The sequence below is a fragment of the Panthera onca genome, chromosome F1, assembly GCF_046562875.1.
Source record: "Panthera onca isolate mPanOnc1 chromosome F1, mPanOnc1 haplotype 2, whole genome shotgun sequence".
Lineage (NCBI taxonomy): Eukaryota > Metazoa > Chordata > Mammalia > Carnivora > Felidae > Panthera > Panthera onca.
Genome location: NC_138355.1, coordinates 60,561,391 through 60,577,485, shown reverse-complemented (window position 1 = coordinate 60,577,485; position 16,095 = coordinate 60,561,391). Strand labels below are relative to the sequence as shown.

At 43.7% G+C, this 16,095-nt stretch overlaps 1 long non-coding RNA gene across 6 annotated transcripts in view; it reads right to left on the bottom strand.

Moving 5' to 3' along the window:
* Positions 1-16,095, bottom strand: part of LOC132686548 (uncharacterized) — a 72,188-nt gene that overhangs the window by 11,791 nt on the left and 44,302 nt on the right. For 4 of the 6 annotated variants that reach the window (XR_013553014.2, XR_013553011.2, XR_013553012.2 and 1 more), the window contains one exon: positions 5,248-5,352. This is a non-coding gene — a long non-coding RNA (uncharacterized LOC132686548). Of the gene's footprint in view, positions 1-5,247; positions 5,353-10,803; positions 11,320-12,012; positions 12,219-16,095 lie in introns of those variants that run through there. The other 2 variants (XR_009613746.3, XR_009613747.3) reach the window with 1 other exon arrangement.

The following is a 16,095-nucleotide window of genomic DNA, read 5'->3' as shown; positions in this document are numbered from 1 at the left end:
ATGCATACCTTACATAATTCCCAGGACTGTGAAAAATGATGTATTTTACTTCCATAATTAGGTTATGTTGCAGGACATGTTGCAGGATAAAGAGATTATCCAGGTGGGTCTGACTTAATCACGTGAGCCTTTTAGAAGTGTAGAGTTTTCTCTAGCCAAGAACAGAAGAGGGGGACAGACAGATATACTCCAGCTATCCTAGAAGGAAGCAAACACCCATGCTGTGAACTGTTGGTGGGAAGGTGTGGCCTCTAGGAGCTGAGAACAGTCCTCGGCCAAAGACTAGCAGAAAAACAAGGACTTCAAACGTGCAGCCACTAGAAAATTAATTCTACTAGCAATCTGAATAAACTTCATTGGATTCTTTCCCCAGACCCTCCAAAAAGGAACACAGGCCAGCTGATACTCTGACTTGGGGCAGTGTTGGTGAGGATGTAGAGAAATTTAAATAAGGAACAAATTAATTACGCAGCTGTATCACATTTTCTCATTATATCAATATTTAGCATTTATGTTATTATGGATCTATGAATATTATTCACAGGTAAGCCATGGAATACACTACAATTACATTTCATTCTCGAACAAGTTTGTTTCCCTGGAGTCAATAATCACCCAGATTTTCTTTAGTTACTATGCTTTGTATTTGTCACCAATTCTCCTTCAAAATGTTCACTGTTCAGAGAAGCATACTAGGCTATCTATTAATTTCATATTTTTGTCAAACATCACCCTTCTGGAGCCTTCTAACCTTCTGCTCAATCTGGGCTGATTGCTTTCTACCTAAACAAATTTCATCTCCCTTCGCTGTTATACTGGAATGCCCTCTCTCCCACATTTCTTGGATTCCTTGTTTTGCTTTCTTGGATTACTCTTTTGTTTTAGAGAAACACCATTTTTAATACCTTCCTGCGAAAAGAACCTTGGAGATCATTTTTTTCCTTTTTCCTTTTTTTTTTAAATTGTGGTGAGAACAGTTAACATGAGTTAACATGAGATCTTACCTCTTAATTTTCTAGGTGTGCGATACACTATTGGTAGCTATAGGCACAATGTTGTAGAGCAGATCTGTAAAACTTGCACAACTGAAACCCTACGCCCATTGAATGGCAACTCCCCCTTCTCCACCCCCCCCCCCCCCCCGCCAACCCCTGGCAACTACCTTACCACTCTCTGCTTCCATGTTTGACTCTTTTAGACACATCATACAAGTGGAATCATGCAGCATTTGTCCTTCCCTGACTGGCTTACTTCATTGAACGTAATATTCTGAAAGCCCATCCATATTGTTGCACCTGGCAACAAGGGCTTTCCAACCCTTCCTTTTTTTTTATTTTTTAAGGCTAAATAACACTCCCTTGTATGTATATTCCACAGGAAAATACAAACCAAAACCGCATCAAAATGTGATATCATTTCACACCTGTTAGAAGGATGCCTTAGTTGGACTGCTATAACAAAGTACCATAGATTGGGCAAAGTTTAAACAATAAAACTTTATTTCTCACAGATCTAGAGGCTGGTATCTGATGAGAGTCCACTTCCTGCCTTGCAGATGGCTATCTCATTATATCTTCACGTGGCAGAGAACACAGATATCACATGTCCTCCTCTTTTTAGAGGGTCATTAATGCCACTCAGAAGAGGCCCACCCTCTTAATCCAATTATATCCCAAAGACTCCACCTCCAAATACCATCACACTGGGGTGTAGGCTTCAACACACAAATTTGAGGGAGACACAAACATTCCGTGCAGAGTAGATGGTTATTATTTAAAAAAAAAAATACATTGCTACCAATAGTGTAGAAGGGTTCCAACTTCTCCACATCCTTGCCAACATTTGTTATTGCCCATTTTGTTTTATTTTGTTTTGTTTTGTGATACTGGCCATCCTAACAGGCATGAGATATCTCATTGTGGTTTTGATCTGCACCTCCATTATGACTGAGCATCTTTTCACGTACCTGTTGGCCATCTGTGTGTCTTCTTTGGAGAAGTGTCAATTCTATGAGCTAGCAGCTCATACCTGTCAGGGTGGCCATTATCAAAAACAAAAACAAATGTTGGCGAGGTTGTGGAGAAATGTTGGTAGGAAAGTAGAATGAGGCAGTCACCTTGAAAAAGAGTACAGAGATCCTTCAAAAAATTACAGATAGAAATACTTTATGATTCAGCAATCCCACTTGTGGATGCTTATCCAAAAGAACTGAAATTGGGATTTGGAAGAATTATTTGCACGTCTATGTTTATTGGAGCATCATGCATAATAAGCAGGAGGCGGAATCCATCTAAATGTCCATCAATGGATGACAGATAAAGAAAATGTGGAGATGAGTTTTTGAGAGGCTTCATGTCTTTAATGTTTATTTATTTTTGAGAGAGAGAGAGAGACAGAGCACGGGCAGGAGGGGGTCAGAGAGAGAGGGAGACACAGAATCCGAAGCAGGCTTCAGGCTCTGAGCTGTCAGCACAGAGCCCCATGCGGGGCTCAAACCCACGAACTGTGAGATCACAATTCGACCTGAGCCAAAGCCGCAAGCTTAACCGACTGAGCCACCCAGGCGCTCCATGACTTCTCATGTCTTTATATTGCATTCATACTGGGCTGATAGTTTGGCTGGGCACAGAATTCCGTGTACGAGCTTCTTCACTATGCTTTGGCATCCAATTTGCTTTCGAGAAGAAAACTGATGCCATGATGGCCATCCTCTGAGTACAACCTGATTTTCTTCAACTTCTCCCCTTCCCCCACCTTTTTTTATTCTTTTCTGTCAAAGTTTTTAAGAACTTCTCTGTGTCCCCAGTGTTCTGACATTTAACAGCGATGTTTAGTGTGCCTTTCTAATGTGCACTCATTGGGTCCTTTTAATTTGGAACCTCATATCCTTCATTTGTATTGTTTCTTAGACAATTTCCTCTCTTCTGTTTTCTCTGTTCTTTCTTTTTGGAACTCCAGTTAGGAGATAATTTCCTCCCTTCTGTTTTCTCTGATCTTTCTTTTCACAACTATTACTTCCTGGCCTGGTCATTTAATTTGATCTTTTCTTTCATATTTTCTATCCTTTACTTTTTGTTCTATTTTGTAGATTTCTTCAACTTTGTTTTCCAACCCTCATATTGACCACTAATATTTTGCTTCTTAATTTGCAAACGCTCTTCCTGTTCTCTGAATGTTCCTTTTTAAGTAGAATGCTATTCTGCCATGATAATATGTTTTTATATATTTCTGCGGGTATTATTTTAGAGAGATTTATTTTTAAGTGTGCGTTGCTTGCTTACATTGTCTTTCCTTCCTCTGAGTTCCCATTTTCTGATGTTGTTATTGATGTTGTTGTTGTTGTTGTTCTAATTATAGTCTCTATTTTCATCTTAGAGGCTTTTCTCAAATGCCTGGTGTCCCTTGATTATTCTTTCCTATGTATGAGTGAAACATTAATTTTATTTAGAAGCATTTTTGTTTTGAAGTCTTCTTCTCATTTCTGAGTTTCATTATAGGTGGAGACTTGGTCGTCCCTTGGGGAACCTCTCAGAGTTGTGTGTCTTTAGCTCTTCTCTCTTCAGCAAGTTTCCCCAAGGACAGAGCATTCTGTTCCCTGCCAGGAGGGTATAACCCTGATTATACACATTCCAAAAGCTGCTTCAGAAAAGGAAGCTGGGGATATCAATGGTTGGTATGTAAACCTTTACTTAATCCTCCTGATTTCTGTGCGATGCCCCCTTCCAGTGCTATGCCTGGTATGCTTGAACAGGGCCTCTCTCTTCCTGCCTACCCTGAGAATAAACTGTCAGTGGTCTAGAAATTGGGGGACGGCAGGAGCCTGGCTTCCAAGGTTGGTGAAGAAGATCCGGGGCTCTTTATTCAGACTGGTACCTCCCATTTGGGATTCTCCCCAGGATTCGGAGCTCACTTTTTTTACCGGTTCTTCCTGCCAACAGGTGTTTAATTTTCAACTCTTTCCACACTGCAGCTTTTTACCACTGGTCTAGTCACTTTCCAGTTTCCAGATTTTGTTCTTTTCTTATCTCTTATAAGTTTACTCCTTTTTTTCTTTATCATCACCTTAGTGGGATTTCAGTGGGAAAAAAGCATCATGTTTAACCAGAATCTCTTAGATATCAATTGACTAGAAATCTCCCTCTATTTGTCATTACATCAGCTCCTAAATGTGAAGGATTTTAAAACATAAGAATATCATTATTACTTTATTTTAGCACTTACAGTGGATTTTTTTTGTTTAGATTTTCTGTGTACTTGTATAAATTTGCCAAGGATTCTGGAATTTTCATGATAACTAATGTGAAAGACACCAAGCTGGGAGAATACTTCCCCGAACACCTGCTCTCTCATGCATATACACCATTTGGTATGTCCGGGTATATGCACGCCAACCTTCCAATTCCTCACTGTTACCCTCTTTGAAATGGCCAGGCAGGAGTGATCTGGGGTGTGGCAGGTGTGACAGGGAAGCCTAGCTCCTACACAGCCCTCCTCCTCCTTCACTTATGGCTGTTGGGCTTACCCTGCCCCCAAGTCTGGTCTCTGACAAGAATGATCGAAGATACCCCAAGTGAGCATCAAGCCAGTCCTCCTATAACTTGCCTTGCCCTGCCCCTGTCCCCAGGTGGAAGAAAAGCAATTCTGCCCCAGCCCTTTTTTACATGTCGTGCTGGTAACTGAGTCCAAGTCCCCACCTGGTAACCTGCATCATGTCCCAATTTACGGAAAATTGGATCGGGGCTAGGTTTCCGCAGAAGCCGCAGTATGGTATCTCTCCTGTGCCTGCCCACTCGTCCACTGGAGGGCTTCCAGATCTTACTTCCTCCTGGGCAGCCTCCCTGCAGCGGTTAACCTGTCCATGAGTTAGGACACCGTCTACTCCCAAACTTCCCTAATTAACTTGCTAATGCATGAACTGTTCTCTACTCCTTGACGTGAGCCATTTAAACCCTTGGTTGAACAAATTCATGCAGTCTGTTCATGAGGGTTGCATTTGAGGGGGGAAAGGAGACAGTTCAGGGACGTAGGGTTTGAAAGAGGGACAAACGGAACCCAAAGACTCAACCCGTCGCCTCTTTGTAACTTTAAAACCAGCCCTTCCCACCCGCTTCACAAACTGCCCATCTTCGGTGATTGACCCCCACTAAACTGCCTGAATCCTGTGGTCGCCCTTCTGATGATATCACCTCTGAGCTTGGGGGTTACTCTTATTTCTCCACACGTGTCTCAGTGTTAAGAGTTTCATACCTGGAAGGTTGGCGTGTCCAGTTTACTGACTTTCCATGGCTCCTATCCCAGGACAGTCGTGGCATTTATCAGTCCGATTCTCCAGCCCATAGCACTGAGGTCACTCTGCCAAAAAATCCACAAAGACCCTAAGGGTAAGCTCATTACTGTCCTTGCACTGTGGGTGGCAGTGAGGAGGTCTCTCTCCTACATTATGTCAGGGGAGACACCATTACTGCCTTCAAATTAACAACGCTTGGCCTCGGTTTCCCTCCTTTTTAAATGGGTATGCTAACGCGTGACTCACAGGGAGTTGTGAGGAGCAAATGAGAAAATGTGATCAAAATGCCAAGCGCGTGTCTCACACGTATTTGACGAGCCGTAGGTGTGAATTCACAGACTCTCTCCCTGCGGCCAGGGAGGAAGAAGACGCCTTTGGGGAAGCCACTGGAGGCATCGCCGGAAGGTTGAGGGGAGCACCTGAAGAGGGCACCCTGCGCCGTGAGGGTGAGGATTGTTGATTCCAGACAAGATCTTCCCTTCCACGTCCACCCGCCCAAATTCCAAAGCCTGTAAAAGCATTAAGGGACCATCCGCCTGGAGCCACGCAGGAGCTTCCTGACCTAAACAAGAAGGCGCTCTGGGCCCGCAGGAAAAGCAGGGCCGGGGTGGCTGTATTTCAGCAGGCCTCCCGACCTCTGAGTAAATAAATGTGCGGAACAGATACAATCAACATTTTCTCTGGGCCTGAAATCAGATCTGCAGAGGCCTCCGTCCCTCTGTGCCGGGCAGACTGTAATTACAGGATATGTTAAATTTTCTTTATAGCTAGTTCTGATGGTCGCGAGGTGACCACACCAGCCCGTCCAGCGCCCCGCTCTGGTCTGCTGCCACTGGTAATGACAACCAGATGTTTGTCTGAAGTTAATCATCAATAGGGCTCTCGCCCCAGAGTCAAGAAGGGCTCACCATTTGCTTGGAGAAGCCGTGTAAAGTGGTGATAAGCGGGGGTGGCCTGCAGCCTGCCGTTGGGACTGCCGCTCCAGAGGGAGATAAGCCATCTGACACCCTCAGAGGCGACTGAGGGGAGAGCAACTGACCAAAACCAAAGTTTACCCGGCGGGCGAAGTGTCTCTGGGAGTCGCGGCCCTTCCCTGAGGTGCGGGAGAAGGACTTCCAGAGATAGGGCAATTTGGATAGCTACGGACGTCTTCGCTGAGAATCCACAGATCTCACTCAGCCTGCGGACAACACTCTCCTGGGATTCCCGAGCAAAAGTCTTTTCCTTTTAGGGGCAGCGCTCCTCTCTGGCTGAGAAATTGTCATATGATATGTACATCAACGAATGTATAATTGAATCACTCCTGTTAGCGTCTAACACGGCAAGTCTGAGTTCGAACCGGTAACAGCGGCATCCGTACTTGTAATTATTAGAAGAAAGCATCGACACCGGGATTCTGATTAGAGGTATGAGCTAAGCCCCTGGCATCTGCACTTTTGATGAAACCCCCAAGTAATTCTCCTGCAGGGACATGCCTTTTTTTTTAAAACTCCTGAACCAAACTAGTTTGGAGACGCAGAGGGAAGAAGTGTGGACGGCTCTTTTCCCCAGTCTTAGAACCACAAAGACTCCAGCAAGAGTCCACTCTCTGCCCGGGTCTGTAGCGTCTCAGCCCGAGCACTGCCCCCAGACAGTGCCCCAGTCTAGGAAAGGGGGTCCGATCCATTTCAATGTGATTGTTTTAAGGAATCAGGGATTTTTATCAGGAATGAGTTGGATGTTCTGGCAAACTAAATGTCATCAAAAAGTCCTATGTTTTCAAAAGTTTCCCAACTCTTCTATGTAAGGTGTCTGCTGATTCTTTTTTTTTTTCTTTTTAATTTTTCTTATTTGAGTAGAGTCGGTGCACAATGTTACATTAGTTTCAGGTGTACAACATAGTGACTTAACTTTTCTATGCTTCCCACAAGGGTAGCTACCATCTCGTATTTGGTAATTCTTTTTTTTTTTTTTAATTTTTTTTAACGTTTATTTATTTTTGAGACAGAGAGAGACAGAGCATGAACGGGGGGGGGGGCAGAGAGAGAGGAGACACAGAATCTGAAGCAGGCTGCAGGCTCTGAGCGGTCAGCACAGAGCCCGATGCGGGGCTCGAACTCACGGACCGAGAGGTCATGACCTGAGCGGAAGTTGGACGCTTAACCGACTGAGCCACCCAGGCGCGCCATCGTATCTGTTAATTCTTGAGGAACTCATTTGTTTCCTCGAATTTTCTCCTCAAATTTACAATGATCATAGTCAGTACTCGCATTTACCAAATATATTTGCTTTGCTTTATACGGTATTTACTTTTCCACTTGGTGCACACCTCTTTCTCACAGGTGCCCTGATTTAGAGTAACACATTAAACATTGGTGGGAGGATATCCAAGCCAAAATATTATTCTTATTCTTAAGTCCAGACAGCCCGGGAAATTCTCAGTTGAGTACTGTTCTGTAAGTACTGCTCTAATATGAAATATTATATTTCATATAATTAACTTCCTTTATAGTCATGGTTTAGGGAATAACAACTAGTGTGTCCCTAAAAATCCAACCCAGTCCCAGAGTTTAAAAACACTTCTTGTTTTTCTGGGGCCCCTGGGTGGCTCAGTCAGTTGAGCACCCAGCTCTTGGTTTCAGCTGGGGTCATGATCTCAGGGTCGTGGGATCGAACCCCACATCAGGCTCCATACTGAGCATGGATTCTCTCTCTCTTTCCCTCTGCCACTCTCCCCTGCTCTTGCTCTCTCTCTCTCAAATAAAAAAAAAATATATATATATATATATATTTTTTTTTTTTTTGTTTTTCTGGATATAATAATATATGATTGTAAGAAACTCAAACAATACAAAAATGAACTAAGTACAAAGTGATAGTTGTCCGAAAAGAGATTGGAGTTAGATTCGGAGTAAGAATCAAGAGTGTCTGTTACACATATTACTGAGTAACTAATACAAAGTTTATGCATTTTAATCAGGACATTTGGTGCCACCATCAAAATGGCTTTCTCGAAAAGCAGCATCTTCACAAAGATCAAAACTCACCCTCTAATATTCCACCTATTCCACACCTGGACTCTCTAGCTCCCTTTTCTGCTTTATTTTTCTCCATTTCCCTTAATACTATATAATATAATAAAGATTTATTAATTGTTATTTAGTGTTTGTTCACCACTGTTATTATTATTTATCGTTTGCTTCTTTATTCACTGCTGTATCTCCAGCATGAAGGACAGGCCAGATTCATAAAAATTCTTGCTCGATAAACAATCGAAAGTCGAATGAGTACATGCAACTCAGGTGCCATCGCTACTCTGAAGGCTTTGCTCATGTCTGTTATTCTTGACTCGAACTTACCGGAAAGTAACTTCCTTTCTTTGCGCTTCTATTTCTGTATTATGTCCACACTTCTGCAGTTACATTTTTCACACAATTACAACACGCTGACCCTACCAAAAACCATGAGGCCGCCATTTGAGGGCCAGCGCAAGGCCATTTATATCTTTATCCCCAGTGCTCATCTCCACAGCTGTCTCCTGTCTCCTTGTTAGTGTGACAGTGAAGAGACTGAGGAAAGTAGAGCGTAAATAATAAGACTGCTGATTTGATTAGAAAAGTACCAGAGCAGGGAAAGAGCCAAACCATATATATATATATATATATATATATATATATATATATACTTTTGTGTGTATATATATATATATACTTTTGTACATGTCTATATGTGTGTGTGTATATATATATATTTATATACTATACAGTATAAATATACAGTATACAGTATAGTATATAGTATAAATATATATATACTTTTGTTATGGGATGGGATAGAGTATAACTTTCAATCCAAGCCTCAGATAAAACCTAAGTAGGGCTTAGGGCGCCTGGGTGGCTCCGTCGGTGAAGCATCTGACTTTGGCTCAGGTCATGATCTCACAGTTGGTGGGCTCGAGCCCTGTGTTGGGCTCTGTGCTGACAGCTCAGAGCCTAGAGCCCACTTTGGATTTTGTGTCTCCCTCTCTCTGCCCCTCCTCCACTCATTCTCTCTCTGTCTCTGTCTCTGTCTCTGTCTCTCTCTCTCTCTCCCTCCCTCAAAAATAAATAAACATTTTTTAAAAACCTAAGCCAGGCTTTATTTTGGCCTAATATGGAAGGTGATGTGGAATCAATGTGTGCCAGCTCATTAAAAGCATGCTGGTTGAATTCCTGGAATGCTAGGTTGTCCCTGGGTTTCAAAGATCAAGCTGCTATCTTCACTTCTTTCCAAAAGACCTCACCAAGTGACCAACAGGCAACAGAAAATATGATACATCTAGTTCAGTATTTAAAGATTCACTAAAAATGGATAAAGAAGATGTGGTGGTGTATACAATGGAACAGTATTCAGCCAAGAGAAAGAAGGAAATCCTGTTATGTCACAAAAGGGATAGACCTTGAGGGCATCATGCTAAGTGAAGTAAGTCAAATACAGAAAGACAAATATTGTATAGTATCACTCGTATGTGGAATCTAAAAAAGTCAAACCTGCAGAAACAGAAAGTCGAATGGTGGTTACCAAGGGGCACCTGGGTGGCTCAGTCGGTTAAGCGTCTGACTTCGGCTCAGGTCACGATCTCACGGTTCGTGAGTTCAAGCCCCACGTCGGGCTCCATGCTGACGGTTCAGAGCCTGGAGCCTGCTTCTCATTCTGTGTCTCCCTCGCTCTCTGCCCCTTCCCTGCTCATGCTCTGTCTCTCTCTGTCTCTCAAAAATGAATAAACATTTAAAAAAAAAAAAAAGCCAAAGAGTGTCAAAGATCCACCAAGCTCACCCCCTGAGTTCTCTACCCAAAACTCTCTGCACAGTAAGAGTGACTGCTCACTGCACATGAGTCTCCCATCCATTCATCTTCAATGAGTTAAAGTATAATTAAGTGCATTGAACTCCCACTTGGTGCCTCGCACTTTGGTGAATAATAATTTCATATATATGGGGCGCCTGGGCGGCTCAGTCAGTTAAGCTTCCACCTTCAGCTCAGGTCATGAGCTCGTGGTCTGTGCGTTCAAGCCCCCCTGTCAGGCTCTGTGCTGACAGCTCAGAGCCTGGAGCCTGCTTCGGATTCTGTGTCTCCTTCTCTCTCTCTCTCCCCTTCCCCGCTCACACTCTGTCTCTCTCTGTCTCAAAAACAACTAAACACTAAAAAAAAAAGTTTTAAAGAATTTCAGATATAAATGTCCACTTAACTCAAAAGTGTGACGTATGCTGTTCTTTCTAGACCTCCTTAGTGGAAGTTTATCTGTTTGCCCAGTTGATGCAAGTTTGTGCCCAATTATTTATGGACTAGTTTACATACTTCCAACTCACCTCCAACTTCCTCTTCAGAAAATGAATCAAGCTAGGTTCAAGTACTCCTTTTATTTTTTCTAGGAGTTTAATTTTGTAGAGCAATTTTAGGCCCAGAGCAAAATCGAGAGAAAGGTACAGAGATCTCTCATATACCTCTTGTCTCTACAGGTGCACAGCCTCCTTCCTTACCAGCATCACTCACCTGAGTCAAGGTCTTAATAACAGCATAATAACGTTTATGGCATACTTACCACAAAATCTCATTTATTGTGCACAATAACCAAGGTAAACAGTAGTATACCCTTGTTGCTTTTATGTAAACTGGCTCAAGATCCGTGTATCCAGAAAGTACCTGTGGTGCTATTCAAAACCAAAGTTATCTGGCTCAAAAGTTGTTTGGTTTCCTCAACATCACCAAGAAGACAATCTCTTTCCTCATTATACTGTATTTCCCAGTAATCTGGTGTAGGGGCGTCTAAAACAGGACATTTAGCCTTCCGTGTCAACAGAAGAGTACAGGGCACGCCATTTATGGCGTAGTGTTTTGTACGGTCATGATAAGTAAAACACTGTCCTTGCCATCGCTGGGAAGGATTTTATCCCACCCTCTCTGGTCCATCCATGGGCTCCACCTTTCCAGGCCTGTAGAGATACTTCTAGTCTTCTTTGGGGCTTCAGTGCTGAGTCTGAAATTGATCTCAATTCTGGGAACATTAGGAACACCTGCATGCCAATGAAATGCAAACATTAATCAAAACCAAATGTAAAAGATTCCAGGGTTGTGTGTCATCTGTATCATCCACTCTGTTTCTCTCTCTCAGGAGGAATGATTGAGAGTTGATTACAAGTTCTTTTTGATGATGCTGCTAAAAACCGTTTGAAAAACATCATCCCCTCTGTTCACAAGATGGATTATATTGGGCAACATGAAGTCATGATTATATGGCACTAATTTTAGCTAAGTCAGACGTCTTCGTGAAGGCATTGCTCATGCCTGTCAACCACTGCTAACTGAGTCAAAGTTCACCCAACTTTGGACAAAAGGGGAAACAATCAACCACCCGCCCCCCCCCCACCCCCCGACCCCGTCTCTGTGAAGGAGCTTATCAAGAGTAAAACCAAGCCTGAGGCAGACGGGTCATTTCGTTTCTAGATCTCACGAATTCTGCTGCCTCCCTTGGGGTGCCCCCACAGCATCCCACTCTTTGCTGGCTTTTCAGTAACACAGGCAGGGTGGAGACAAGTGAAGCTCTTTTGTGGTCCCCTCCCTTCCCTTCCCCCAACGCCTTCAACGAGGAACCTGGTTTCAAGGACTCGTGATGCTAATACACCACGTGAGGCCTCCCTCACAGTTTCCTCCTCTCCCAAATTGGAGCAGATCTTGTCATTGCTCCTCTATGATCTGCTTCGAATTACCTTGTAATCCTGAAAAACATGTTGTAATGTTCCAAGACAGCAATGCCCCCAGAGCTCTTTCAGAGTCTCAGTGCTAGATGGATTGTTTAGCAGTTGGATTGTTTAGTTGTTGTTTTTCCATTTGTTATTCGTTGAAGACTCTGAGAAGTTTGGAACGGGGATGTCAGCCACTCCATTTCTAACAGTTCTAATTCCTAATGGATCTGCTATAAGGTAAACAGACGCAAGTTATGATGATTTGCCTTTGATCAGGGCCTCCACATCCAGCCTTCAAGTAATTTATGAACACTGATGAAGACTACCCACGTGATGAGGTACCATACTGTTCTACAGGTATTTCCTTAGCCCTGCAGGTGTTTGATTCAACGGAACAACGGGAGCTCAGACAGTCATCTTTCTTCCCCAGTGACAAGAACCATGATTTCATTCCTTCCAACTTTTCAGATCCCCTGGAAGCTAAAAGAACGCTGATGACTGGTGAGTAGGCAGAATCTGGGTCCGTTGAGAGACCGTGGGATTAAGGCTGGATTCAAATCTCAGCTTTGCCATTTACTGTATGAGTGAGACCTTGGCTGATGCTTCTTAACTTCTTCGTGGCTCAATTTCCTCATCTCTAAAATCGAGGTAATTATAATAACTACTTCTCAGAGTTTGTGTGAACCTCAAATAAGTGAATTGACATGAAGCTTCTTTGTACAATGTTAAACCAATAGCGCTTGTAGGGGTGAGGAGAGCCTTTAAAAGTTTGATTCTAATGTCACCTGTCAAGGTTGGCAAGGAATTGTCATTTTCAGCATTAGTTTAGAGACACAAATGAAGACCATATGGCTCATAAAATTCCTTACGTTCTTTCAGCCAATCTGTAGCAGCACCTGCGAACAAATGAACCCAGATATTTAGAGCCAGTCTTTCAGGCCACAAGCATCGTATAAATGTGCAACACCTATTATATGCGCACGTCTAGGCTAGATTCTCTGCGGGAGACACTGGTAGAAGCAGCAGCTACAGATACCAAGAGTTTTGTATCTCGTTAAATTCAATCCAATTAACTCAATCAATGAATCAACCAGCACTTACTGGAACATTCTACAAGCCCAGTTCCACCAAGGCGCAGCAGGAGAGACATTTCTGCTCTGTAGGAATTTGACCTCTGAATCATTTCATGGCTTTCCTACCCTTAAAAATGGGGAAGAGAAGTTATCATAAGGCTATTAATAATAGAAGGCAGGAATCTACCTGGAAATGAGGAAGCAGGCCTCACCAAAAGCAGACTGGAAGGTCAGTCATTACCTCAGGAGCTCCAGGACAGGATTACCACACGTTCCTCACTACCAGAGCTTGGAGGCTCTGGTCCTTAAAGAAGACAATGCCCACTCATGTTTCAGTCAAGCAGAACCCTCCCGTTCATTCGGCATGGAGTGCCCCTGTTTAAGGGAAAGTCTGCTTTCCCCAACAAGGACCGTGGATGAGTTTGGTTTGCCCCACAAGAGGCTGCCATAATAGTCCTCTTTAGAAAATGACCTTTTTCCCCTCTTTCCCACTCCCCCTACCCACATCCTCACGCTTCAAAAACAAGAGTCAGAAAAACAGCCCAATGGACTAGAAAACTTGGGGGACAGTTTATAAAAGAGGTGGGGAAGAAACTGAGCCTTGAAGATGTGGTGACCCCAGATATCCAAGAAGCTGGAGACATTCCAGGAAGACAAAACTGGTTGAGCAATGACAGGAGTCCCAAAATGAGTTTCTCCGTAAGTATACAACTCCCTTAAGTACAGCAGCTGGGACTCACTATTTCTTTTTTAAAGGGAATAAAAGAGCAAAGGGAAAGTGACCACTTTGATTCTGTGAAGGAGTGACTTTCTCTACTGCTAGATATTGATATATGTACCTAATAAAGCTGAAAGTATTTTTCTAGACTCATCCGCACTCTGAAGTAGGCTTTCTTCGTTCTGGTGATAACTTTTCTCCCTTCCCAGGGCTTGGCCTGCTGATACCATTCCTAAGAATAATAATAGCGAATTATAAAACTAACATATTTATAGACAACCTTAAGTTCCGTATGTGTCTCATCTTGTGTAATCACCATTATATAATATGTATTGTAAAAGGAGACTTTACAAAGCAAATCATTGCCAAGAGAAGGAAGACGTTCCCCACCCCACCCCCCCGCCCCGACAAAGAAGTAATATTTAAACTGAATTTTCAAATACGGTGTAGGAGTTCTCCCGGTAATCAAGTCTGGGAAAAACATTCCAGGCAGTGGGATTGGCATCAAAGAGACAGGAACAATCATGGGACGTTCCAGAAAAAGCAAGCGGTTCACCAACATTAGATGCTAGGGTCCTTGTGGGAAGGGGTAGAGGTGGGACCAGACACACCGGAAAAAGTCAAATTGTGGGGAGATTTACATGCAGCATTTTGTCAAAATGCAACAGGAACGCATAACGTGCTTTAACAAGGGGGAGGCTTTATCTTATCTCATCTCATCTTAGAAGATTTGGGGCAGCGTGGAGCATGGATTCACAGAGCAGGGAGACGGGAGGTCAGAGCAGCCAGCTAGGAGGCCATCACTCCAGTTACCCAACTGAGAAAAGGAGGAGAAAGAGGGTCGGCCTCAGTCAAGAAGGCTCTGCCCTCTAAGGCTTAGAACCAAAGAGGACTGGAAAAGCTAGCAAACAAATGCCCGTCGCACCCAGCTGTGGATGCGTGAGGCCAAGGGGACGGTAGCTAGAGTCGTTGCTGGGCAAGTTCAGAAGACAGAGTGTTTCTTGCTTGGGGACTCCAGCAAAGCTTCCGGAAGGGATGATATTTGAGCTTCATAGCAACAAACGAGTAGGATTTTAATAGACAGAGATATTTTGAAGAGCATCCCAGGAGGGAACAGCAAATGCAAAGATTTTAAGCGTGGAAAGCATGAGGCTGGTTGGGGAGATAACAGACAAAAACACACTCAAGGGCCAGCCTGCCATGCTGTCCCAGCCATCAGAAGCCCGGAGCAGGATGCTGTCAGCTCTCTCACTCAGGCTGGTAGACCCTCAGTAATAACCCCTTCCTGGCAGGGGTGGAAGAAGTGATCTAAGTCTTTATTCCAGAAAACCACAGATAATAGCCTGGACGTGTGTGCTCGAGGGCCTGGAAGAGCATTTCCTCAGCAGCGCCCAGAGCGAGGCAGTGGGATAGACGCTTCGTCAAGAGGAGTTTCTGTTACAAATCTGTTAGGCTTTCTTACCCTCCATTCCTAGTTTCTTTTGGACCAGTGGCCCTGCCTGTCCCAGCGCTTTGTTGTCCTGAGTCTTCTCCTCAAATTGTTTCAATAACGAGGCTTCCATCCACAGCAAAAACCAAATGGCAACGCAGGGACAGTGGCCGTGACAGTAACTCAAGTCTCCAGCTTGGCGGCAGCTTGGGGATCCCCGTCTGGGGACTCCCTGCTTCCCCACCTGGGACTGGGGGCCCTGTTCCCGCCTTTCCCCCCGCCCCCCACGTCTCTTGATTCACCGGCAGCCCAGAAAGCTGTTTAACAGTAAGTGAAACATTCCGCCTTGAATTCTCAGATGTATGTGATCTGAAAAAAAAATAACAGAGAAGAAAATATCCTGAGGACGTCAGAGGAAGAGAAATGTGGACAACAGATGCCGCTATTTGGTTTTGTCCCCGTTTTATCTTTTAAAAATACATAAAACATGAATAACTAGAGAGAAATAGTTCCAGCTTTTGGTAAAGTCAAAAAAGGGGGTGTTTTATTGTTTGGGTGGCGCCTCTTCCATTGTAAGTTGTTTGGCTACTCAACGCACTTGATGAAATCGTAAAATTCTGGTGCAGGACTAGAACTCCAGAGGTGACTCACTCCAGTTCCTGGTTTTTCGGTTGAAGAATGAGCACCCAGCCTCAAAAAAGCCATTTTCCTTTTATACTTAGTCTAGAAAGTCCCCCTGTCTGCCATGCTGGCCTCGTCGTACCATCAGGAGGGTCTAAAAGGTGTTCTTCTGTACAAATGCTCATCCGTACAAGTACTCATTCGTTGCTTTTATTCATTTACTAATTACTAATTCGTTATTCATACTAGAGATGCTCTGCGGGACA